We start from the raw sequence: 26,111 nt of genomic DNA, 5'->3' as shown, positions 1-26,111 counted from the left end.
GCATAAAGATTACACATAGTAACGCTTGACTGCATCTGAGTTGATTAGTTTTGGCCAGACATGTCCGTCCATTTCTGCAAGTATGAGGGCTCCTCCTGTCAGGACCCGGTGAACCATGTATGGACCCTGTCAGTTGGGAAAGAAATTCCCTTTGGCTCATCTTGATGCGAAATCTTTTTCTTTAACACCAGTTGCCCTAGTGTGAACTGTCTCAGCTTGACTCTTTTGTCGAAGGCTCTAGACATTCTGTTCTGATAAAGTTGACCATGGCAAACTGCATTCATTCCTTTTCCGTCTATAAAGGCTAGTTGTTCATAATGACTTTTTTACCCATTCTGCGTCATCGAGCTCAGCTTCTTGTATGGTCCCTAAGGAAGGGATTTCTACCTAAACGAGAATAATGGCTTCTGTACCATAAACACACATATAGGGGGTTGCCTCAGTTGATGTGCAGATTGTGGTGTGATACCCTAATAGGTCTAAATGATAACTTCTCGTGCCATTGTTTATGCTTCTCTATCATTTTCCTCAATATCTTCTTGATATTCTTGTTGGCGGCTTCTACGACTCCATTCATCTGAGGTCTGTAGGCTGTAGAATTCTTGTGTTTGATCTTGAAAATTTCACACATAGCTTTCATCAAGTCACTATTGAGGTTAGAGCCATTATTAGTAATGATTGACTCTGGAATCCCAAATCGACAAACGATGTCGTCGCGGACAAAGTCCGTCACAACTTTCTTGGTTACTACTCTAAAAGATGCTGCTTCGACCCATTTGGTAAAATAGTCGATTGCTACTAGGATAAACATGTGTCTATTGGAAGCGGCGGGCTCGATTGGTCCAATAACATCCATCCCCCAAGTGGTGAATGGCCATGGTAATCTTGTTGCATTAAGCTCATTTGGAGGTACCTTTATCATGTTTGCATGTATCTGATAGCGGTGGCATTTCCGGACATACTGGATGCAGTCCATTTCTATAGTCATCCAAAAGTAACCAGCTTGGAGTATCTTCTTTGCTAAGACAAAACCGTTCATATGTGGACCGCATGTTCCAGCGTGAATTTCTTCTAGTAGCCTGGATGCTTCATTTGCATCGACGCACCTTAATAATCCCAAATCAGGATTTCTCCTATGCAGGATTCCTCCGATGTGAAAGAAATTATTGGACAACCTCCTAAGTGTGCATTTCTGAGTAGGATTTGCAAGTTCTGGGTACTCGCCTTTTGCCAAATACTCCTTGATATCATGAACCCAAGGCTTTCCATCTGCTTATTCTTCGACATAGCCACAGTAAGCCAGCTGATTGGAATGGGATCAATGAAATTTTTGTCTAGATGTTGTATCATGGATCACAGGGTAGCTAATGCATCGGCGAACACATTCTGGACCCTAGGAACATGTTGGAACTCCGTTTTCGTGAACCTTTATCTCAATTCTTGTACATGATGTAAATACGAGAGTATCTTGGAGTTCTTTGTCTCCCATTCTTCTCGTACCTGATGTATAAGCAAGTTTGAATCTCCGGTCACTAGTAACTCTTGAATGTTCATATCGATGGCCATTTTAAGCCCTAAGATGCAAGCTTCATAGTCAGCCATGTTGTTGGTGCACGGGAACCTAAGTTTGGCAGACACCGGATAATGCTGACCGGTTTCAGATACTAGGACTGCTCCTATGCCAATTCCTTTGAAATTTGCCGCTCCATCAAAAAACATTCTCCAACCATCATAGGATTCTGCAATGTCTTCTCCTATGAATGATACCTCTTCATTAGGAAAATACGTTTTCAGGGGTTCGTATTCTCCATCTACAGGATTTTTAGCAAGGTGATCTCCTAATGCCTATCCCTTTATTGCTTTCTGAGTCACGTAAACGATGTCGAACTCACTCAACAGGATTTGCCACTTGGCTAGCTTGCCAGTGGGCATGGTCTTCTGGAAGATGTACTTCAAAGGATCCATCCTCAATATGAGATATGTAGTATAGGCATAGAAGTAGTGCCTCAACTTTTGAGCTACCCAATTCAAAGCACAACAGGTGCGCTCTAACAGAGAATGCTGAACCTCGTACAGGGTGAACTTCTTATTAAGATAATAAATGGCCTGCTCCTTCCTCCCCATTTCATCATGCTGCCCCAGAACACAACTGCAAGCTCTATCCAATACTGCAAGGTAGAGTAATAAAGGTCTATCTAGATCAGGCGGGACCAAGACTGGTAGTGTTGACAGGTATTCCTTGATTTTGTCGAAGGCCTTTCGGCAGTCATCAGTCCATTTGGTAGCGGCATCCTTTATCAACATTTTAAAGATTGGCTCACAGATGACTATAAACTGTGCTATGAACCGGCTGATGTAGTTAAGCCTTCCCAGGAAACTCATCACGTCCTTCTTGCTATTTGGCGGTGGCAATTCTTGAATGGCTTTGGCTTTTGATGGATCCAGTTTTATTCCTCGGCGACTCACAATAAACCCAAGTAATTTTACAGCAAGAATCCCAGATGCACACTTTGCGGGATTTAGTTTCAGGTTGTACCTTCGCAGTCTATTGAAGAACTTCCTCAAGTCTTCCTTGTAATTCGTGGCCTTATTGGACTTGATGATAACATCATCTACATACACCTCTATCTCCTTGTGTATCATATCATGGAAAATGGTAGTCATGTCCCTCATGTAGGTGGCCTCAGCATTCTTTAGCCCAAACAGCATCATCTTCTAACAATACATTCCCCATGGTGTAAGGAAAGCCGTTTTTTCAGCATCTTCTTCATCCATCCAGATCTGATGATAACAAGCGAAACAATCTACAAATGATTGGAACTAGTGCTTGGCACAATTGTCAATCAGGATGTGTATGTTTGGCAAAGGGAAGTCGTCTTTCGGACTGGCTCGGTTGAGATCCCGGTAGTCGACACAGACTTTGACCTTCCCATCCTTCTTTGGTATTGGCACAATGTTGGCTAACCATGTTGGGTATTTTACTACCCTGAGAACTTTAGCTTTGACCTGCTTAGTGACTTCTTTCTTGATTTTCAGACTCATATCTGTTGATACCCAATTTTTCCCTGTATATTTTTCATATATACAAAATACTTTCAAAATAATATATGCACGCATATATAAGCATGCCCAAGTGTTTTATATTTTTCCCATTTTTTAAAAGATTTTTAAACCCAATTTATTGTCCATTTTAGCAGTACAAAATCGATAACTACTCCCAAAATCATCAATTTTGGTGAATAATTTATTTTATTCCCATATTTATACCAAAATATAGTTAATGTAAGTTTTATATATTTTTACAAATTTATTTGGTATTTTAAAGCTAAATTGCATATAATTGCAATTCTAGCCTATTTTAATATTTAATAGCATTTTTATAATCATAAAATTGGTTCCAGTAGTTTTAAATTAATATTTATCTGTTATTAACTAATCCATTGCTTTTAATTTGTTTTCAAAATCATTTTTACTATTTTTGGTAAAATAAAAGGGAAAAACTGGCAATGTAAATTTTAGCCTCATTTCGTTTCAATTTTAGCCCCATTACATTTCAATTTTAGCCTCCAATTGACCCAATCTTAACCCCCAATTAGACCAGCCCAATTTCAATTTTAACCCGACCCCCTTAACCCGTTCACTAACCCGCCCGGCCTTTCCTTTAATCCAGGCCGTTGATCGTTTCGATCAATGGCCACGATCGTCCCTTACCATTTTAATTCACCTAACCCTAACCTAATCCCCCATTTCATTCTGATAGCTACCTTTGGATTCTATCATCTCCCAAAACTAGGTTCCTCGGAACCCTAGTCATCTTCTACCCTTTTCAACCACACTTTCACCGGAATCCATGGCTTCTCAAGCGATGGATGGCCTGTACTCACCCTCCTCCACCATTAAACCCTGGGTGTTCGAAATTTTGAGGTCCGACCTCGATGGTGTCCTTTCAGATCTCTACAGATCCAAGGTTCTATGGCCTCTCCGGCCTGGCTCCGGCGTATTCAGGCATCAGAAGCCTATTTCTGACCTTTTCGACTCAAGATCAGACCTTCTTCCAAGCCTTTCTCATTTCTAAGGTTTCTCTGAAACCCTAGCCATTCGAGGTGTTTATCTAGTTGTTTTCTTAAATCTATGCTATATTTGTGCTCTACTGGAGTTTTAAAACGGTTTTCCCAATTTTTCTTTCAAAATTTGTTTCTCTTCGATTTAGGGTTTCTAAAAAAATTTCGAAAGTTTCTCTGACTCTACCTCTTCTTTTCTTTGTGTGTACCTATCTATGCTATGTTTGTATGTTTTCTTTTTCTACCTAGCATGTTCTTCCCCTGTATCTTTATGTTTGCCTTATTTTGCATGTTCATCTATTGTGCTCCGTTCTTTCTACTACTGGTTTTTATACCATGCTTTCACATGTTTATCTTATCTTTTTGTTTACCCCTATGTTCCTTTACTGTATTTTCTACTTAGCTTTTAGGTCTTTAGTTGCCTTCTTCTGGACTTTGTTTGAGTTCTTTGTTAAACATGTTTCCTCTGCTGTTCTCTTAAGTGCTATACTATCTCATTTCTCTTCTGAAACTTGTTTAAGTTCCAAGCTTTCTTAAAACATGTTATTTATGCTTCAAATCAGCTTTCTCACTTTGTTGTTTCAAACTTGCTATTACATCTTTTTTTTTCTCATAAGTCTCTGAAAAAGACCTCTAAGCTTGTTTCCGTTATTTGTCTTCTTTTCTCTGTATCTAACTCGAGTTGAAAACCTTAGGGTTTGGGATTTTTGGCGAGTTTTGATCTTGTCTTTGAGACTACAGTTCTATTTTGGAACTCTAGGTTTCTCAGACTCATTTTGAGTCTTTGTACTGAAGTCGAACTTCTTTGACTCTGAACTTTTATATGCTAGGCTTTTCTAATTAGCATGACAATTCTTTCTTGATTCACATGTCTGTGAACTTTATACATGATGAATTCTTCCTTCAAAAAAGGTTTTGCCAATTTATGATTGATTCAAAATTCCTTTTAATAAGGATCGATTGATTGTTACTGATTTTCTTTAATTAAACCTTTCTTCACCTTTTCTGGTTGGATTCATTTATACCAAAAATCAATTTCTGATTTTTACTGACTATTGATTGACTGCCTTTACTTATTTGCACAAACCGTGTTGATATCAAACTCTTTCCTTAAACAGTTTCTGTGAATCTGCCCTTCTTCTACTACTTTGGAAAATATTTTGATCAAACTCTTTCCTTAATTATCTTGCCAGTTTGAAATCAGAATCCCTTAATTGAAGGGAGACCTTATGTGATTGATTTCGAAATTATTCTCTTACCTATTTCTACTTGCTTTCTGCACTATAAAGGGCACGACCCTTCTGCACTTTTTGGGGACTTCTAATTTAATACTCTTTAAGACCTTGAGTTCAACACTTACACAACACTTATTGAACACGTTCAATTTCAATACTCCTACATTCTCAATTCAACACTCTACTCTCTTCTGAAATCTTCTGGCTATGTATTTGCAATTTGGCTTTACTACTGCTCTTCTCTTCTTATTTTCCTGAAATTGGTATTTTCTAATTTAACTTTCGGCTTTATCCCTATGTGTTTGCATTACAGTTTCAACAATCGTGTCTACTTTGTTGTTTATGTTCTGTATTGAATATGTTGTTCTCTTTGCATCTGTTGCTGTGTGAATTCCCCATACCCTTATTCACTTCTATGTGTTTGAGTTAAGGTTCAGGCATGGCAATATCCAAATTGCTGCTCATGTCTGGACCTGATCCTTTAATGGATCCTAACTCCCAAACAATGTGGCTAGCAGGCTGGTTAAGGGTGTGCCAGCACTCCTAATTGCTGGGTATGACCACCAGCCTGTCTTGGCCTTCCCCAAAATTCCCTCTATGCACTTGTACTCTCTCTTATATTCTAAGTTATGTCCCCTTCCTATGAGCCTTGCTTTGGGACCTTGAGCTCCCTCTGAACTTGGACATTTGAGGGCCGGCCCTTCCACACTGCACTATAATCCAATTCTGCAATATATTTGGGTGTAAGCACTGCCCGGAGTCCACTTGAGACTCTTAGAGAACTCTGACGCATCCCAAATAGGAGAAAGGATTTGGAATTTGATCTTTGGAGTTGGTTTACTTCATGCTTCAGACAGAAGTCTGAATCAGGCTCTCCTTGGTTGGGATTTTAGCTTTCTGATATAATTTTTACTTTTTTTTCTTCATTCTGGGTTGTAATAATTTGTAATAACTCATGGGGGCTTATAGTGAAAAAGGGAGGGGTACTTATGTATGCCTAAGGGTAGATATCATGCTCATTGGGTCTTTATTTCTGCAAATCATGGCTAGTTCTGCATTTTGGCATCTTTGAAATCCTGTTTTAGGTTCTGCACTTCTACATTTTCATACAGAAATCCTGTTTTTGGTTCTGCACTTCTACATTTTCATATAGAAATCATGTCTATAAACTTCTGCATCTTAGAAATCCTACCTATAAGTTCTGCATATATATCATATCAATAGCTTTTGCATTTCTGCATCTCATATAGAGAACATGACTATAGGATTCTGCACTTTGCCTATCATATACAAAGCATGTCTATAAGGTTCTGAATACTACATACGTATCCATCACTAGGCAAACGATATATAGGCTTAAATAATAAAAATTAGCATTTTAGACGCCATGCCTATAGGATTTCTGCATTTTCGTAAAGGTTAAAATCAGTCACACTTAGAAAGCATGCCTATAGGAATAAGCAACTAATCTGGATCCCTCAACTTGCTTATAAGTGTAAAATCAGTAATAGCATTGCTTAAACGCTTGCAGAACTTATGTTCCTGCTATTAATAAATCTGCTTCTGAAATCAGTATCTTTCTCTCGTATTTAGATATCATGCCTATAGGTTTCACCTAAGTAAGCTATAAGGTAAATTAGCTAATTGAATCAGACTCTGTTAATTCCAACCAGCAGGCAGGTCTGATTCCGGTTTCTTATCTGAAATGTGTAATAGACTAGTCTGCCTCCTTAACGTTTAAGTTTAATTCAAACTATAACTAGTATCTGCAAGACATTCTAAACAATCTATCTTTAAGTGAAGAAGCCTGTCTGAGCCTTTTAAATTGTTATGTGTTTCCCATATCTGCCTTATGTGTTTTTGTTTATCGCTTTAGAATTTTATCCTTTTAAACCATACAAAGCCCAAATCTCCCTTCCCTTTAGGACTAGTAGTCCCAAATGCCTCCGGGACTGATATGATTGGGGCGGGTACTAGCATGCAATAAGTAAACAAAACCATTCCGCGTTTAATACCTCAACGGGGTGGGAAAGGGTAGATATTGGATATGATTACCGATGCGCTAATACCATGTGTAACCCCTCTTCTGACGAGTGATTAACGGGTATTGCATTGATGTGATCCATATTATTTATAAACCTAGGACCCCCTTCCCTTTACTTGTTTATTTTATTACTTTCAAAATTTCAAAACTCTTTTTTCTCAAATTTCAGCTTCCTTGTTTCTTCAAACTTTAACTTATTTGCAATCACAATGTGACAACCCATCATATTTGAAACCCTTATTTGCTTATTTATTGTTTTTACTTAAGTCACAATTGTAGCATGGCCGGCAACCACACTAGTGGATCTTGAGGGGTTCCTAACACCTTCCCCTCGAGATAATTTTTAACCCTTACCCAAACTCTGGTTTTTCTAAACAAATTCTTCCTAGTGTCCTAATGCACTTAATCATTAGGTGGTGACTCTTCAAATCAAAAAACCTAATTCCCAAAAGGGAACGAGTTGTCCTCCCAAATGTCATAAACCCGATTTCGCGAGAAAAAGGGGGCGCGACAGCATGGCGACTCTGCTGGAGATTTCTTTAAGGCTTTTACCATTTCATGCTATTTGTGACTTTATGCTTCCTTGAATGTCTTGAATGCCTTTAAGTATTTATTTTGCTCTCCTACTTCGAAAACTGACTTGGCTCTTCGTTTCTTCTCTTAATTTCTCTTAATGCTTTCTTTTACCGCTTTCCTTTAATACTGTTGTAATTTTGAGCAATTATTGTAATTATTACCTTATGAATGTGCAAATACCTGACAATTTGCTTAATTATTGTAACTGCATATTCAACATCATATTCCACTCGTGTCAAACAAAATACCATAGCAACACTTATAATGAGTGGTTGCGCCCTTCCGATATTATTAGCCCCTAAATTTGGCAAAGGCATATTTGCGGTAAAACCAGTCGATCAACGGTGTAGTCGACAGTTCCGTGTCTTTCCCTCTTGAGTTGTCCGCTCAAGGGTACCAGTCTAATACCCCATAGAAACCCTACTATGTTTAATTGTGCATGCATCACTGTCAAAACCTAGCCGAGTCAGTTATGTTGTCCACATAATGACTCTTTAAGATAGCCTTGTCCCAAGTCCACTGGGTTTCCTTGGAACCCAAACGGCCATTACCACATTCTGTGCATTTATTTGGAGAACTAAATGCTGATTATGCCAATTATTGGTATTTAATTGTCGAGTCTGGTGGGGGTAAGGGCCTAACCCTTTTGTCTTGCAGAAACATGAGGCACGAGGTCCCCAACTTTGGTATGGTTAGCACACCCTCACTCTTGTTGGACTGGTGGAGGAGTCTTCCATCAAATGACCAAATCAACAAGTGGAAAGAGAGGGCCGCCAATGCTAGCGAATAGTTGGAATATCTGGAGTACAGTCTGCTGGAATTGGAAGGGAAAGTGAGGAAGAGAGTCACTGCCTGCCAGAACGCTGATGGCAAAGACATTTATACTGGTAAACCTATGCGAGCTGGAGGATTTGATTAACGAGAGCATTCAACCTGAGGAAGGTCCTTATGGGACCAAATAGATAGGAGTTTTTTTTTACTTTATTAAATGTAATAAGGCCAATGGCCACTAGTGACATTTTATTCCTTGTTATTTAGTGTCGTTTTGGGATCCGTCTTATCTTTATCAATAAAATGAGGCATTTAGTATTCTAAGTTCTCCAAATCAATTTGTCGCTAGGCCTACCTCGATCACAACGAGGCTCCCAAATCAGGACACGGTTTATATTCTCGAACTATGTGTTTAAATATCGCAGCATCTTTTCCTTTTAATCCGCACTAACTTGCTACCTTTTTGTTTTTACTTTTGTTTTATTCCCCCTCCCCAAAGGTTAGTTCGTGCACTCTGGCATCTTTATCATACTCCACAAGATCCAAGGGGCCTCCACCCACTCCTCCTCCTAGTCCCGTCAGAAATAGGAACAAGGGAAAAATGGAAGATTTGAGCAACATCAGAAAGGAAAACTCGATTGAACGGGTAGAAATAACTGAGGGTACTCATGTCTCCAAAGAAGGTGCATCCCAACTCGAGTAGAAACTGCTGAAATTTCAGGAGGAACTTGATCATGTCCGGAATTTGGCAAGCTTGTCGTTTTCCCTCACCACCCCAGATGTCAACTTTCCTAACACTCAAAACCCCACACCTCCACAGAACATCCCGAAACCACAAAACCATCCTGCTCCCCATCACCACTGTAACACTTGCCACACTTCCAATAACACCCCGCTATTCATCCCTAAACCACTGAACTCCATAAATGATCATAACACCCCTATCTATGTGGAAACCATACCACACTCCATTCCACCCATCTCAAGCACCTGAGTCTGATGACAAAGACTCCCCTATCAGGAGCCTGGCCGCAGAACTCAAGAAGCTGACTAGCCGGGTTCAGGGTGTTGAAGGAAGTAACGGGATTGAATGGTTGAACTACGAAGATCTTTGCATACAACCGGATGTTGAACTGCCCGAGAGGTACCAACCTCCTAAGTTCGAAATGTTTGATGGTACAGGGATCCTAGAGTCCATTTAAGGACATACTGTGACAAGCTGGTCAGAGTAGGGAAGGACGAAAAGATTTGCATGAAGCTTTTTATGATAAGTCTGAAAGGAGATACTCTATCTTGGTACATTAGACAAGACCCGAAGAAGTGGTCGAATTGGGTAAGTATGGCGTCCGATTTCATGGACAGGTTCAGGTTCAACACGGAGAATGTGCCATATGTGTTCTACATCCAGAACCTAAAGAAAAAACTTACGGAGACTTTCCGCGAATATGCCACTCATTGGAGATCAGAAGCTGCTAAGGTCAGACCGGCTTTAGAAGAAGAACAAATGAACAGGTTTTTCGTCCGAGCTCAAGACCCACAGTACTATGAAAGGTTGATGCTGATGGAAATCCAGAAATTTTCCGACATCATCAAGCTATGGGAGAGTATCGAGGAAGGTATCAAAAGTGGCATGGTCACAAACCTTGAAGCTTTGCAGGCTACAACAAGGCTCTACAGTCTAGTGGCACGTCCAAGAAGAGGGATGTGAGCGCCGTGATGGTTGCACAGAAAACCAAATACCCTATCAAATACCAAGCCTACCCGATGCCTCCACTTACCTATCAACCTACCCCAAATTACCAAGCACCCTCACCCTCTTACCAAGCTCCACCACCTACTTACCAATCACCTCCACCACCCACATATCAACCTACTTCACCCAGATACTCCCAACCCGCACACGTCTACCAAGCCTACAACACCCAATAAGCCCACTATCAATCACCTCCCCCTCGCTAAAACTTTCCTAGATCCTGACCAAATTTCGACCGCAGACCTCCCAAACAGTATACCACCATTGCCGAACCAATTGACTAGCTGTATGAATGGCTCAAAGCTGCTAGTTATGTCACCTCTATCCCTTCCATAACCCTCGAAAACCACTCCCAATGGGTCAACCCAAAAAAACTTGTGCATACCATTTCGGCATGAAAGGGCATACTATTGATGAGTGCCGCTCTCTGAAGGATAATATCCAAGCTTTGATTGACAACAAGATCATCGTGGCAAAAGAGCCTGCTCCGAACGTCTGCAGCAACCCTCTACCAGACCACAAGGGTGGAGGTGTTCACATGATTGAGATAGAGGATGATTGGGACCCCAAAGGATCGATCAGATTAATCGTAAAAGGTGACGAGCCGAAGAAATCAATAGTCACCCTTAACCCGATTGTGGTCCAGATTCAGCCTTCTGGGGACGCCGAGGTGAATATGTCTATACCACTTGAGTTTGAAGCACCACCCCCTGCAAAGACGCCAACACCAATTGAGGTCGATTTTGGGTCCCCAAAGGCACTTGTGCCATTTGAGGTTGTTGTGTTACCTTCCAAAGCAAGGGTGCCCATTCCAGTAGCAACAACAGCCATAACACCGTTCCACACAAAGGCCATACCATGAGATTACACAGCTGAGGCAAGAAGGAAAAGGAAAACCAAGTTCGGAGAAGCAGTTGTGGCATAGGGTATGACAAGGACCAGTAGGGTTTATACTCCAGAACACTTGGCTGAGTCGAGTGAGCAAACATCTGGATGGCCAGCCATCACTGAAGCTGTGCCCGACTACCTTTGGAGGAAGATACAGGCCAAAGAGTATTCAGTCATTAATTAGTTGAACAAAACGCCAACCCAGATCTCTATCTTAGCTCTCCTACAAAGCTCTGGCGCACATAAGAATGCCTTATTGAAGGTGCTGAGTGAGGCGTATGTACCAAGCAACATCACCGGAGGAGAAAGGGCAAATATGGTGGGACAGGTATTGGAGAGTCACAAAATCACTTTTCATGAAGATGAGTTGCCACCAGAAGGGCTGAGCCACAACAAGGCGTTTCACATCACCGTGCAATACGAGGATTATTTTATCACTAGGGTCATGATCGATGGAGGGTCCAGCCTCAACATTTGTCCGCTGGTAACAATCAGAACATTAGGGAAATGGCTGCGTGAGATTAAAGACAGGGCCATTAACGTCAAAGCCTTTGACGGTTCCCAAAGGTCCACTATTGGGGAAATCAGCCTGTGTTTATAGATGGGGCCCACTTGGTTTAATGTCGACTTTCAAGTAATAGACGTGCCGGCATCTTACAACTTGCTCTTGGGATGACCATGGATTCATGCCACTGGAGATGTAGCATCAACCCTACATCAGGCAGTGAAATTTGAGTGGAATTACCAAGAGGTGATCATCCACGGCGATGGTAGCAATCCCATATACAGTCGCCAGACCATCCCAGCGATTGGAGGAAGAAGGAAGATAGGTGGAGAAACCTATCACCATATCGAGCGAGTCAACGCCGTTGACAAGGATAAATGGTGGGATAACAAAATCGAAATTATATTGAATTGGTGCGGATATGAGCCAGGCAAGGTACTTGGCAAGAACCTCCAAGGAATCGCTAAGCTTGTCAAGCTGAAGAAACATGGTACCACTTTCGGTCTGGAATACGAGTACACCTGGAAAGAGTTCAATGGATGGTCTCCGCCATGGCACGAGCCTTATTATCCACTAGAGCATCTGATACCTCACTTGGAGCAGATTTTCCAGCCAGCTGATGTTATATATGGGTCAAAAGAAGAGGAGGCACTGGCAGCGATGAGGGATTTGTTTGTTGGAAGAGGATGACATGGATTGCTGTGTCATTTTCGAGGAGGAAGGGGAGGAAGGCCCTTCCATACAAGCCGTGAGTCAAGGAGCGTGCCTCAACAATTGGTCTATCAGAATCACCAGAGCCCGGAAAGCCTCGGGGTAGCAAGGTTGAACAAGCATCATGCACTATTTTTTCATTTTTTACTAGTTGACTTTCCTTTTGCCTTTAATTTCGCAATAAGATCTTCAATGTTCAAAACAGTTATGGAATTTTTCAAAGCATTTCTGGGCAGCTGTTGATACCCAATTGTTCCCTGTATATTTTTTATATATACAAAATACTTTCAAAATAACATATGCACGCATATATAAGCATGCCCAAGTGTTTTAGTATTTTTCCCAATTATTAAAAGACTTTTAAAACCAATTTATTGTCCATTTTAGCAGTACCAAATCGATAATTACTCCCAAAATCATCAATTTTGGTGAATAATTTATTTTATTCCCATATTTATACCAAAATATAGTTAAGGTAATTTTATATATTTTTACAAATTTATTTGGTATTTTTAAAGCTAAATTGCATATAACTGCAATTCTAGCCTATTTTAAGATTTAATAGCATTTTTATAATCATAAAATTGGTTCCAATATTTTTAAATTAATATTTATGTGTTACCAACTAATCCAATGCTTTTAATTTGTTTTCAAAATCATTTTTACTATTTTTTGTAAAATAAAAGTGAAAAACTGGCGATGTAAATTTTAGCCTCATTTCGTTTCAATTTTAGCCCCATTACATTTCAATTTTAGCCTCCAACTTACCCAATCTTAACCCCCAATTAGGCCAGCCCAATTTCAATTTTAACCCGACCCCCTTAACCCGTTCACTAACCCGCCCGACCTTTCTTTTAATCCAACGACCGTCCCTTATCATTTTAATTCACCTAACCCTACCCTAATCCCCCATTTCATTCTGATAGCCGCATTTGGATACTCTCCTCTCCCAAAACACTCTCGAAAGTTCCTCGGAACCCTAGTCATCTTCTACCTTTTTCAACCATACTTTCACCGGAATCCATGGCTTCTCAGGCCATGGATGGCCTGTACTCACCCTCCTCCACCATTAAACCCTATGTGTTCGAAGTTTCGAGGTCTGACCTCGATGGTGTCCTTTCAGATCTCTACAGATCCAAGGTTCTATGGACTCTCCGGCCTGGCTCCGGCGTATTCAGGCATCAGAAGTCTATTTCTGACCTCTCCGACTCAAGATCGGAACTTTTTCCAAGCCTTTCTCATTTCTAAGGTTTCTCTGAAACCCTAGCCATTCGAGTTTTTTATCTAGTTGTTTTCTTAAATCTATGCTATATATGTGCTCTACTGGAGTTTTATAACGTTTTCCTCAATTTTTCTTTCAAAATTTGTTTCTCTTCGATTTAGGGTTTTTGAAATTTTTTTGAAAGTTTCTCTGACTTTTCCTCTTCTTTTCTTTGTGTGTATCTGTCTATGCTATGTTTGTATGTTTTCTTTTTCTACCTAGCATATTCTTCCCCTGTTTCTTTATGTTTGCCTTATTTTGCATGTTCTTCTATTGTGCTCCGTTCTTTCTTCTGCTGGTTTCTATACCATGCTTTCACATGTTTATCTTATGTGTTCGCTTACCCCTATGTTCCTTTACTGTATTTTCTACTAAGCTTTTAGGTCTTTAGTTGCCTTCTTCTGGACTTTTTTTGAGTTCTTTGTTAAACATGTTTCCTCTACTGTTCTCTTAAGTGCTATACTATCTTGTTTCTCTTTTGAAACTTGTTTAAGTTCCAAGCCTTCTTAAAATGTGTTCTTTATGCTTCAAATCAGCTTTCTCACAGAATAGTTGCTTAGGGAAAAACAGTTTTGAAAGGAGAAGGGGATAGGAGCAACAACAACTTGGAACAAGCCAACACACACAGAACAAGTTCAAAGAATAGTGCAGTTTCAAAAGTCACAAACAGGGAAGTAAGAGGTTGGGGCCAATTATGAAACACCTAAACATGGATAAGAGGAGAAGCACATAGACCAGCAAGTACAAAGAACAAGTAGGAACTTATTGGCCTCCAGACCACAAACTACTACTTCAAAGGGTTAACAAAGGGATCATGCTTGAAATTAGAATAGTAATAGGCAATAAGACATAGGGACAGGGTATGAGAGTAGTCATGCTGAGGGCAGCAGTCTATTACACACAATTAGTAATTCCACTTAGTGTTAATCAAGTACATTAGGAGTCTATGATACTAACATAGCATACTAGTTGAGGGAAATAAACAAGGACTCAAATAAACATGCTGATTACACTTGAACAAGAGAGGGCAAACTTAAGCATGCTGAATAAAACAGTAAACAAGAAGCGCAATTAAACACATAAGCCATTAAATCAGTACATAAGGAGACATGGATAGACAGGGAGCACATAGAGTTGAGTTTCAGAATTGAACTTAGGAACATACCAGTTAAGGAAGCAAAAGTAAAGCAAGTAGAGTTCCATAGTCTAGCCTTGGCTTTCAGCCGGCTACACAAGCAGTTAGCACAAATAGTAGAGAAAGAAGAGAGAGTTTGAGTGTGTGAGTGTGTATTCTGAACTAATTGTTCGTGTGTTAAGACTGTAGAAGAGATTCAGTTATATAGTAGTTTGAAAACTGGTTAAAATAGGCAAGAATTAATCCTTCAGCAATTATAGAACTTAGTATAAAAAATTGGTTCGAATCTCCCTTTAATTAAGGGAGTCAGTGTAAACGGTAAAGAGAAGGTGGCAAGTAAGGAAAAAAATCATACACGGATGGATTATAACATATAAGGAAAGATTTCAAAAATAGTACCAGTATAGAGCAGGTAATTAAGGCTAGGTTCAGAAAGCTTTTAAACTAAGAAAACAAGCAGCAATGCAGACAAGGCAAGGAAAAATTAATTAAGGTAAGCAACTAATCAAATTAAGTGGAAGGGTGGGAGTCGAGATTCAGTAGAAATAAGTATCGTAGCAAATATGGTAAGAAAATCAGTCAGCTTAACAGACGGCCAAAGCTCTTAGGGTTTTGAAAGAAAAATTTGCAATCACCATCAATTAAGGAACCCAAAATTGACATATTCGAAGCATAGTCACAGCACATCAAGTAAGTAGGTTAACACATAGAAACGAAGTAAAGAAAATATACTAACCCCCATAGAAGCAAAGTAAGGAAATTCATGCTAACACTCAGAGTCATGTTAAAAGCGGTAAGAGCACAAAATCGTTCAAAACAAACAAGCTCATTTTTAACTACAGGAATCAGTTACCAGATGCTAACATGTTTCAGTATGAACTATATAAAAAAATCTCTCATACAACTCCATTTCAGTCCACTTACTACATACTAACAGGGATCTACCTATCATCAGTGACTGAAGAATTTAAATACACAAGTCATATAGAAACCAAAGAAGAATTTCAACTCTTCACGTATATTCAAACTTCATGTTTTCAGCTTACAAATGCCAAAGTTACAGCTGTGTACCTGGAAGTTGAAATACGAGTAAGAAGGAAAGGAGGTCAACTACAACAGATAACAGTAACATCAGTAGGTTGACCATCAACAACAACAAACAGAGCCAAGTTTAAGACCAAACCATAGTCAAGATGCCCAGGAAGAAAGAAGCTTAACCAAAACACTGAATCTATTAGAAATTAGACTAGACGGTCATAGAAAACCTTTCAGCATCAGATAATCCCTCAAGTGTCCTGAACACCCAAGTACAGAACAGAAACAGAGAGATTTCAATTGTTTCTGCTCTTAAAATCAATATAATAGTGTGAGCTGATTGTCTAAAGCCTTCTCTCAAAACTCTTAAGGTTTCAAAGTGTGGAAGAATTCAGCTTTAAAAGCTTTAAAAAAAAAACTAATCCTCAAACTCTCAATACTCTGTTTTTGTATTCAAACTTTGAACTATTTAACTCTCTAAAATTCCTTTTCAATTGAGTAAAAAACTGATCAGACTCATTCCCCAAGGGTTGACAACTCTCAAAAAAAAACTTTCTTCTTTTCAGATTGCTTTTCTCTTCTCAGGTCTGCGCAACTCTGTCCTAAGTCCCTCCACTTATACCCAAACACTGACCTTGCCAGCTCTCAAGAGCACTCAGGCAGAATTTCGAAACTAATTCTGCCCATGATCTTCTTTAGAACTCCACTAGAGTATGTTTTTCCCCATTATCCCTTGTCTTTTCCGTATTTAATGTTCAAACAGTTATGGGCAACATATTTTAATCAATCCCTTTTAAGCCTCCCCATACCATTATGTTTTGTTCCCCATTAACACTAAACAAATGCATTAGTTTAATGTTACATTAGCACTTAGTGGACAGAACACTCAACCTACCCATTTCCTCAAGTTATCAATTCCCAAATTACCCCCTGGAACCCCTGTGATTACTATCCTAACTTAACCCCCCTTTAATTTGTGCTACATCTTTCAGCTATAACCAGTTCTTAAAGAAGAACCTAATCACTGATTAACTAAAGCTGAATTTAAACACAATTTCAATTCCATCGGACTCCAAAATCAAACAAAACCACAGTCAGATTCAAACCACTAAACTCACACAACAATTGAACTCACATCAGAACGAACAGTATCGCAACCAAGATGAAGGGTTTAAGGATTCAGGGAATAGACTAACACAATTCTACACTAAACCTAAATACGAGCAGATGAAACTGTAAACACATTGAATGAACAACTAAATTCATATGTCAAGTCACGTCACAGAGTAGGGGACCAAACATCACATAAAAATGAAGCAATTTGGTGTAACAGCAAACGATTTTACCAGAACTACTGAACTACAATTGAACCGAATTAATTGACAAAACTATTTAACCATATGTTGACTGATAGAAGTAGACTAGACCAAGAAAAAGTCCGATGGAGAAGAAAGAAAGGAAAGTAATTGAAAGAGATAGAACTATAACGAAACTTAATCAGACAAGCCATGAAACAATCAAAAGAAAAAGTAAAGAAAAATAAGTACCTCAGAATTTCAGTCCCAGTTCCCATTTGTTTTAGTTGAAACTCCCACTTGTGTTTGAAGCCGAGACGGACCTTAATCGAGTGTTCTCGACTGAGAACACACGACTAAGGTCGACCACGACCTCAATTCTTTCCCTTTAGGGTTTGCTCTTTCGTTTTGAGATTTGACCAACTCCGCTCTGATTCGCGCAAAACTAGTAAGGTACTTGGGACGAGGGTGGTCTAGTGGACAAAAGGTGTGAGTTTGGTAGCCATTGAACGGATTAGGGTTTGGTTCGATTCTTCGATCTAAGATTCGAAGCGTCTGGTACTGATTCGAAGAAAACTGATTCGGGATTTGGAAAGAGGACGTTGTGGGTAGGTTGTGGTGTAATTTTGGTGTTAATCGGAGAAGGTAAGGTTTTTGGACGATCTTCGATTGAAGATTCGAAGAGTTCCGTTGAGATTCGAAGTAAACGACACATGGATTCGTGGAGAGAGTGGCCAGAAGGTTCAGGGGTGTGAGTTTTATAGTCACCGGCATCGTTGCTGCCGGCTTTCAGGCGAAGGGGTACGAGGCCGGCTAGGGTTTGGTGGAGGGTCATTTGGTCTCTGGTTCTTGGAGACGAAGGGGAGGGGTTTGTCTTGGGGGGAACGGGTAAGGGATTAGGTTTATATACTAGAGGGGGAAATGAATCCTGGGCGTTTGATTTGATGAGATCAACGGCCTGGATTGATCATTTAAGTGGAACGACACCGTTTAGGCACTCCTGAGACTGTATCCATCTCCGGTAAACGGGTCGGGTTGGGGAATGGGTAAGGGAGAGATGATCTCGGTCGTTGGATTGATTCAATCCAACGACACTGATTGAAAGTGACATAAACGACGTCGTTTGGGACGTTTCAGTGGGCTGATCAGTTGGACCGGGTTAGACACAAAATTTGGGCTGGATTTGCTCAAAATTAACATGGCCCAGTCCGATTTCTCTTCTATTTTTCATTTTTGTTTTCTTTTCTTTTTAAACTAATCTTCAAAATTAAAAACCTAAAAATCCTAATTTAAATTGTAAAACCAAAATTAACTTAAAATGCTAATTAACTCTTAAAAACAAATATCACACAAAATTGAATAAAAGAAAATCACACGATTTTGACATTAAATATTAAAACGCGAAGTACATTATTTTTTGTGAATTTTTTATTTTTGTAGAGCACACTTAACTACTCCTAATTACAGAATTAAATCCTAAATATCAATGAAACCTATTTTTGTATTTTTCTTTAATTAAAAACAAAGATGAACATGCACAGACAACACGAATAATTAACAAAGTGCCACGAAAATTCTCCAAATTGCGTACAAAGAAAAACTATTTTATATTTTTTTTAATTTGTTTTGGAGTAGTTCCTGTGAGGAAAAAATCACGTGCTCACAGCTGCCCCTCTTTGTCCGGAAACACGAAGAGTTTTCGTGCAAAGATAAAGTGAGCGGATACGAGGGGTTTTTGCCCGTTAGGCTACTCCGTGTGAAGCATTTTTGAAAGATTTGACCGAACCTCTGCTTCAAAGGTTTCCTACATATCCCTGGCTAAAAGGGAATCAGGCCAATATAGTTCGGGAAGTTTCGGTAGATGGGACTACCATGAAGTTGTGGTTTTGTTTTTACTGCTATTACTGCTGCTGCTACCTGCTTACTGCCCTCCTTATTACACCATGCTAAAAGAAAACAAGAAGCTAGACTAAACTAGGAATTACAAAATCTTATCTAGAACTTCAAACCTGCTCATGTTGCCTTGCTTTCTTGTTGGCTTGTGTTTCCTCTGATGTTTCTTTCTTTCTTGTGAAATTCGAATTGTTTCTCCTTCGACATGCGAATTATCTTTATTTGACCATTGTTGTCTCTCTTTTGACTTATGCACTTGAGTTTATGCTGGGGATTTTAGTTGTAACCCTCCTCCCTCCGGGCGGGCTCCTGACTTCTACTACGACTTAAAAAGATAATACCTCCATTCCCTAGGCGGGCTCCTGACTTCGACTACAACTTGAACGTATAACAACCTCCATTCTCCAGGCGGGCTCCTGACTTCAACAACTTCTTAAAAATATAACACCTCCATTCTCCAGGCGGGCTCCTGACTTCAACAACTTCTTCAAAATATAACACCTCCATTCTCCAGGCGGGCTCCTAACTTCGACTACAACTTGAACGTATAACAACCTCCATTCTCCAGGCGGGCTTCTGACTTCAACAACTTCTTAAAAATATAACACCTCCATTCTCCAAGCGGGCTCCTGACTTCTATTATGACTTAAAAAGATAATACCTCCATTATCCAGACGGGCTCCTGACTTCGACTACAACTTGAAAATATAACAACCTCCATTCTCCAGGCGGGCTCCTGACTTCAACAACTTAAAAATATAACACCTCCATTCTCCAGGTGCGCTCCTGGCTTCAACAACTTCTTAAAAATATAACACCTCCATTCTCCAGGCGGGCTCCTGAATTCAACAACTTCTTCAAAATATAACACCTCCATTCTCCAGGCGGGCTCCTGACTTCAACAACTTTTTCAAAATATAACACTTCCATTCTCCAGGCGGGCTCCTGACTTCAACAACTTCTTAAAAATATAACACCTCCATTCTCCAGGCGGGCTCCTGACTTCAACAACTTCTTCAAAATATAACACCTCCATTCTCCAGGTGGGCTCCTGACTTCGACTACAACTTGAACGTATAACAACCTCCATTCTCCAGGCGGGCTCCTGACTTCAACAAATTCTTAAAAATATAACACCTTCATTCTCCAGGCGGGCTCCTGACTTCAACAACTTCTTCAAAATATAACACCTCCATTCTCCAGGCGGGCTCCTGACTTCTATTATGACTTAAAAAGATAATACCTCCATTACCCAGGCGGGCTCCTAACTTCGACTACAACTTGATAATATAACAACCTCCATTCTCCAGGCGGGCTCCTGACTTCAACAACTTCTTCAAAATATAACACCTCCATTCTCCAGGCGAGCTCCTGAATTCTATTATGACTTAAAAATGCGTTCTATTGCCATTGTTCCTTCCTGCCTCCTGAACCATTTCTAACTTGAATTTTCTTCTTTCTGAACTGCTTCTCCAAAACTAGTGTTTCATTCCTCTGAAACTGCCGGGGATAACTCTGGGTTTTCATTCAAAAAATATGCTATTTTCCTCCTTCCAAGACTACTTCCCTTAAAGCTGGTGTTTTCCTTCCTCTGGAACTACTTCCCTTAAGACTTGTGTTATCTTTCTCCCGAAATTGCTTTAAAACTTGTTTTGCCTTCTTCCCAAAACTGCTGGGGATGCCACTTTTCTCCAAACTTGTGTTATCTTCCTTCTTCCCCAAGTGGGTACCTGACTTCCAGAAAATTTTCAAAATGAAAGAAAATTTTCTGGCCCAGTTTGACGATCTTTCTTGTGGCACGTCTTTCTGTCATCAATAACATTTCCCGTCCCTGCTTAAAATCAAAGAGAATTTGTTAGTTTAAAAGATGAGGATGCTCCTGCCGGGAACGGTTTTCCCTTTCGCTCTTTTCCATGCTCTGCGTTGTTCAACCATCTTGAAACTCAACTGATAACTTTCGACCTTCTTGATGATTCTGTATTCACCAACCTCTCCACCGTTGTTTTCCACCTTTGCTCTATACCGTCCCCGAAAACTTAGACCAATCCATCATTTGGTTTTACAACGACGTCTTTCTCGTCCCATCACGTTATCCTCGCCTGTCTTATTCCCATTTACCTTGCACCATGTTGGCAACTGGTAGTTGGCTTTGAAAATCCTTCTTTAAAAACAAACTACTACTGACCAAAAGAAATGGAAAATGATGACTTCGAAAGATAGAATAAGAAAAATCTTTCTGAACAATTGTTTGAAGAGAAAATAACTTATCTGAATGGTATAACCGATCCCAATGGTCATGTCGTGCATTTTTGGATTAATCAACCCAGTCTGTTTACATCCATCAATCTTTCTGATATCCCTACTTTGTATTTCAAAGGTCCTGCAACCCCACTTCTCTTTGCCGAAACAACATCTTTATTCTGCTTGATGTCTCGACGGATCCTTTCCATCAAGCTTATCTCGTTTGCCCCCATTTTAATTCCTTGTCGCCTTATAGTGCCCTTCGATGGGTTTTCACTAATAAGACTCTCTCGTTTCTCTCAACTCTCGTCGCCTTATGGTGCCTGTGAAGGTTTTCACCGATAAGACTCTCTCATTTTATTTCTCTCAACTTCTGTCGCCTCATGGTGCCTGTGAAGGTTTTCACCAATAAGACTCTCTCATTTTCATTATTTTCCCTGCTTGGACCGAAGTATTACCCTGATATGAATCACCTCTGTTTGTTCGACTTTTCATCTCTCGAAAAACTGATCAGAAGGTCTTTCTTTGGACCGTAATGTGGGCTTTTGGATGGGATTAGAAAGAAAGGGTATCAAAGGCTAAAAATAATTTGACATGGGCTTAAGATTACAACTTTTGGAATCACATTTCTTATTACAAATACAACCTCTGCCCCAGTTTCTTGCTTGGGGATCTTCCGACTTTTATTTTACTATGACCGAGCCGCAAAGCTCCCTACGTACCCTTAACAGGGATCAGGTCAAACATAGTTCACACCTGAATTTCCTTGTTTGTTATATTTTCCACTTCTTTTCTTTTCTCTTTTCTTTTTTTCTTTTTCTCTCTTTTTCGTTATTGATTCCAAAAGAGGGGTATGAAAGAAATAAATAGGGCACAAAAAGGGGAACAAAGGGTAAAGTGTTTAGATAGTAGAACAAATTGTCTTCGTCATTTTAATCTTCGAAATAATGCCAAATACAAACAATCAACAATTATATCGAAGAAATCATACATAATATCTTTTTACTGCATCAGAATTGATAGCCATGTCTATGCATTTTCCTTCCATATCTGTTAAACATAAAGCCCCATTGGACAATACTCTAGTTAAAATGAATGGCCCATGCTAATTTGGGGCGAACTTGCCTTTTGCCTCAGCCTGATGTGGAAGGATGCGTTTCAGCACTTGCTGGCCCACCTCAAACTTCCGGGGACGCACTTTTTTGTTGTATGCTCTTGCCATTCTCTTTTGATATAACTGGCCATGACACACAGCTGCCAATCTTTTTTCATCAATCAAGTTCAACTGCTCCAGACGGGTTTTGACCCACTAATGATCATCAATCTCAGCCTCAGCGACAATCCGAAGGGACGGGATTTCAACTTCCGCAGGTATTACGGCTTTAGTTCCATATACCAACAAATAAGGAGTTGCCCCTACTGAAGTACGGATAGTAGTGCGATAACCCATCAACGCAAATGGTAATTTTTCATGCCACTGCCTAGAACCTTCTACCATTTTCCGAAGTATCTTCTTTATGTTTTTGTTGGCTGCTTCAACTGCTCCATTCGCCTTGGGACGATTTGGGTTAAAATTGCGGTGTGTAATCTTAAACTGTTGACATACCTCTTTCATCAAATTGCTATTAAGATTAGCACCATTATTTGTGATGATCACCTTCGGGATTCCAAATCGACAGATGATATTTGAGTCAACAAAATCGACCACTGCTTTCTTGGTCACAGACTTGAAAGTTTTGGCCTCAACCCATTTGGTGAAATAATCAATGGCTATACCAGAATGAACCTATGCCCGTTGGATACTGCTGGCTCAATTTGTCCAATAATATCCATGCCCCAAGCGACGAAGGGCCATGGCGCTGACATTGTGTGTAATTCCGATGGCGGAGAATGAATCAAATCTCCGTGTATCTGGCACTGATGGCATTTGCGCACAAAACTAATACAATCTCTCTCCATGGTGAGCCAATAATAACCTGCTCGGAGAATTTTCTTTGCCAACACATATCTGCTCATATGTGGTCCGCAGACTCCTGAATGTACTTCGGACATGATAGACATAGCTTGTCTAGCATCTATGCATCTTAACAATCCCAGGTCTGGTGTTATTTTATACAAAACTCCTCCACTCAAGAAAAATCTGCTTGCCAACCATCGAATCGTTCTCTTTTGATCCCCCGTAGCTTGCACTGGGTATATCTGTATTTTGATGTATTCCTTGATATCATGGAACCATGGTTCGCCATCAAATTCTTCTTCAATCATGTTGCAATAAGCATGCTGATCTCGTACTTGAATATGCAAAGGATCGACATAGGCTTTGTCTGGATGGTGCAGCATTGACGCTAGGGTAGCCAAAGCATCGGCGACCTCATTATGGACCCTTGGAATATGCCTGAACTCCACTGATCTAAACCGTTGACAAAGATCATGCAAGCATTGTAGGTATGGTATGAGCTTCAGATCTCGCGTTTCCCATTCTCCTTGAATTTGATGTACCAGAATGTCCAAGTCTCCCAAGACCAAGACTTCCTGGATATCCATGTCTGCAACTAGCCTTAAACCCAAAATGCATGCTTCGTATTCAGCCATATTGTTGGTACAATAAAAACAAAGTTGGGCTGTAACAGGATAGTGATATCCTGTTTCCGAAATAAGCACAGCTCTTATTCCCACTCCTTTCATGTTAGCAGCCCCATCAAAGAAAAGTTTCCAACCTGGTTTTTCGGCCTGTTCTAGTTCATCAATGTGCATCACCTCTTCATCAGGAAAATAAGTCCTCAGTGGCTCATACTCTTCGTCGACCGGGTTCTCGGCCAAATGATCGGCCAATGCTTGGCCTTTCATCGCAGTCCGAGTCACATAGATTATGTCAAACTCTGTGAGCAAAATCTGCCATTTTGCAAGTCTTCCTGTCGGCATAGGCTTTTGAAAGATATACTTCAATGGATCCAAGCGTGAAATGAGGTAGGTAGTGTAGGATGACAAATAATGTTTCAATATTTGTGCCACCCAAGTTAGGGCGCAACATGTCCTTTCCAGGTGAGTGTACTTAACCTCATAAGCCGTGAACTTTTTGCTAAGATAATAGATGGCTTGTTCTTTCCTGCCGGTGACATCATGCTGCCCCAGTACACAACCAAATGAATTTTCCAAGACTGTCAAGTAGAGAATCAAAGGTCTCCCTGGTTCTGGCGGAACTAGCACAGGTGGGTTTGTCAAGTAACCTTTTATCTTATCAAACGCTTCTTGACACTCAGCAGTCCACTTGATCGCAACATCCTTCCTCAACAACTTGAAAATAGGCTCACAAGTTGTCGTGAGCTGAGCAATAAACCTGCTGATGTAGTTCAGCCTTCCTAACAGACTCATCACTTCAGTCTTGTTCCTCGGAGGGGGCAAATCTTGTATGGCTTTGATCTTTGATGGGTCCAACTCGATGCATCGCCGACTAACTATGAATCCTAACAGCTTTCCGGATGGAACACCAAATGCACACTTGGCAGGGTTAAGCTTGAGGTTGTATTTGCGAAGCCTCTGGAAGAATTTCCTTAAATCCTCGACGTGGTCGGCCTGATGCTTTGATTTTATGATCACATCATCTACGTATACCTCAATCTCCTTGTGTATCATATCATGAAATACAGTAGTCATCGCCCTCATATAAGTTGCCCCAGCATTCTTCAAACCAAATGGCATTACCCGGTAGCAATAAGTTCCTCATGGCATGATGAACGCCGTCTTTTCTGCATCTTCTTCATCCATTAGAATCTGATGATACCCGACATAGCAATCCATAAAAGATCCAATCTCGCGCTTGGCACAATTATCGATCAAAATGTGGATATTGGGTAGTGGGAAGTTATCCTTCGGACTTGCTTTGTTAAGATTGCGGTAATCGACGCATACTCTGATCTTGCCATCCTTCTTCGGTACGGGCACGACATTAGCCAACCAAACAGGATATCGGGTGGCCCGAATAACCTTTGCATCCAACTGTTTGGTAACTTCTTCTTTGATCTTCACACTCATATCAGTTATGAATTTCCTCAACTTTTGCTTAACGGGAGGGAACGCTGGATCAGTGGGCAATTTGTGGACCACTAAATCAGTTCTTAAACCCGGTATGTCGTCGTATGACCACGCAAAAATATCTTTGTACTCGATGAGTGCTTCGATTAACTCCTCCCGGATTTTTTTCTCAAGGTAGACACTTATTTTAGTCTCTCAGATATTGTCTGTGTCCCCTAAATTGACGGATTTTGTGTCATTCAAATTGGGTTTGGGTTTTTCTTCGAAGTGAATTAACTCCTTACTAATCTCTTCGAAGGCTTCATCATCATATTCTGATTCGTAACCACAATCTACTTCTTGAACTAACATTTCAGAATTAGATTGATTTTTAAGACTAGGCTGAGGATTCCTTATGCACGTCATTTCATTAGAACCAGCGAAAAAAGAACTGTATAGAAAAGAAAACAAAACAAAAGGAAAACCATCAGGAATGATGAAGAAAGGAAAATTGTATTTCATTGATTGATAAAAGATAACAAGGTTCGCACACTCAAACAAACTGAAAAAATGAAATCTGGATTACAACCCTGGAATAATCCGTACAAACTTAAAGGAAAATCAAAGCGAACTACCAAGACTCCTTTCGAGTAGGGAGAGGAGTAGCCTTCCAATTATTAAGCTTTGTTTTTGGCC

The sequence above is a fragment of the Nicotiana sylvestris genome, chromosome 6 (genome assembly GCF_000393655.2).
Source record: "Nicotiana sylvestris chromosome 6, ASM39365v2, whole genome shotgun sequence".
NCBI lineage: Eukaryota > Viridiplantae > Streptophyta > Magnoliopsida > Solanales > Solanaceae > Nicotiana > Nicotiana sylvestris.
The sequence above is the reverse complement of the archived record's forward strand: the minus strand, read 5'-3'. Positions refer to the sequence as shown.